This window comes from Phocoena phocoena, chromosome 5 (genome assembly GCF_963924675.1).
Source record: "Phocoena phocoena chromosome 5, mPhoPho1.1, whole genome shotgun sequence".
Classification (NCBI taxonomy): Eukaryota; Metazoa; Chordata; class Mammalia; order Artiodactyla; family Phocoenidae; genus Phocoena; species Phocoena phocoena.
This window is the reverse complement of record NC_089223.1, coordinates 83,165,058-83,167,138: the sequence shown is the minus strand read 5'-3', so window position 1 is coordinate 83,167,138 and position 2,081 is coordinate 83,165,058. Positions and strand designations below refer to the sequence as shown.

General features: G+C 34.3%; 1 non-coding gene across 1 annotated transcript; it reads left to right on the top strand.

Moving 5' to 3' along the window:
* Nucleotides 1–1,548: 1,548 nt before the first annotated feature.
* Nucleotides 1,549–1,655, top strand: LOC136124004 (U6 spliceosomal RNA). Its single transcript, XR_010655953.1, has one exon. It is a non-coding gene; the product is annotated as a U6 spliceosomal RNA (small nuclear RNA).
* The last annotated feature ends 426 nt before the right edge of the window (nucleotides 1,656–2,081 follow it).

The following is a 2,081-nucleotide window of genomic DNA, read 5'->3' as shown; positions in this document are numbered from 1 at the left end:
CATTGTTTTGTTAATTGAGTTATTCTTTTTACAATGATAAGGTTATAATATTCATGTTTTACAAACACTGTGAAATAGTTTAGTAGGTTTCTTTGTTCACTTTTTTTAAAGAGATGTAATGCTCACACCTTGCTTCTGCCTTCCAGGTTTTGGCAATAATTTGGCTGAATATTTGGCTGTACTTTGCTAAGGACCTCAAATATGTTTTATTCCTGAGGTTCTGGCATATATAAAAATTTTTGTGTGTTGCCTTTGTACTTGAAGATAATTTAGCCTTGTGTACAATTACTTAGTGCTTTATGTTTTTTGAGAACTATGTAGATATTACTGAATTGTAACTTTTAAAAAATACTGATTTCAGGTAAATTTTTTCCGTTATGCCTAAATCCTCATGCCCTATTTAGTTCTTTGTCAGAAGCCACGATTTTGCTTATGTTATTCTTCTTTATAGTATTGCATATTCCAAATCACTTATCTTCTCAAAAATGAGCCATTAATCATTTTACATTTCAATTTTTTATTATCTATTATGAGATAGTCACTCATAATCACTCTCAGATTTTGAGTTGCATTTGTTTTTATGTCCCTTGCTTCTAATATGGTGTTTATTTCTGTTATCCTTTTCTGCTCTATTGTTTTCTGCTAGATTCCTTCATCTTTTTCACATTTTAATAATCTATTCTTCAATCTATTCACCTAATCTTTGAGCTTCTTTTATTATTAAGATCTCTTGAAGCTATGTTTATTACAAATGTTATTTAATTTTTTAGGTAAGTGCTCTCAGAATGTAGTGTCTTCATATGCTTTTGCTTTCTGTGTTTTCTCTTTCGCAATGTAGGATCATGTCTTGTGTCTTTCCTGTTTATCACTCATCTTTTAGTGAAGCCAACTATTTGTTGGTAAAGATTATGGAAATTAGAAAGTGGAGTAAGATGGGGCAGCTCTCAGCTTCAATTAGGGTATGTCATATCAACATAATTATTTTGTTTAAAGAAAAAGCATTTCCAAAAGAATTTGAAAAAGAATAGATACATGTATATGTATAACTGAATCACTTTGTTGTACACCTGAAACTAACACAACATTGTTAATCAACTATACTCCAATATAAAATAAAAAGTTAAAGAAAAAACATTTCTGTGCTTTTGTTGTTTAAAATCTTTGAATCACAGGTTAGTTCTTTACATCTCATCTCTGTGTTGATAGTTTTCTCAGCCTCTTTTCCTCCATCTTCCTGCCTTAAATCTGTTCATCTCCCTCAGTAGAGGGTGGATTGTAGTATTTGTCAGTATGGATTTTAATTTTATTTGTCAATATGGAGTTTTATTTTATTTTTTATTTTATTTGAGTCAATATTGATTTCTATTTTATTTGTCAATTTGGATTTTTATTTGAGGTTGGATTGTAGTATTTGTCAATATGGATTTTTATTTGAGTCTTCCAGGCCATCCTGCAGAGCCTAAAGAAGTCATTCCCAGGACGTGGTCCTAGAGTTCATCACTCTCACCTCTGGTCAATTCTATATCCCTTTCAGAACTATGGTATTTTGTGCTCGCTTCGGCAACACATATACTAAAATTGGAATGATACAGAGAAGATTAGCATGGCCCCTGTGCAAGGATGACAAGCAAATTCATGAAGAACTATGGTATTTAAGTTGGGGGGAAATTAAAGTTTTGCTTAGGGCTTCCCTGGTGGCGCAGTGGTTGAGAGTCTGCCTGCTGATGCAGGGGACACAGGTTCGTGTCCTGGTCCAGAAAGATCCCAGATGCCACGGAGCGGCTGGGCCCGTGAGCCATGGCCACTGAGCCTGCGCATCCAGAGCCTGTGTTCCACAACGGGAGAGGCCACAACAGTGAGAGGCCCGCATAGCACAAAAAAAAAAAAAAAGTTTTGTTTAGTTTTTGAGGAGTAATATGCTATAGGAGACCCCCAGAAATAATGGCCTTAAATTTTGGGTGAGACGTGACTTTACAATGTAAATAATGACAATTGTCTACAATGTTTTAGTGAATGCTATGTGTCCGATCTCTGAAATACAGACTGCATATCTACAAAAAGAAAGATCATACAAGCTGTAA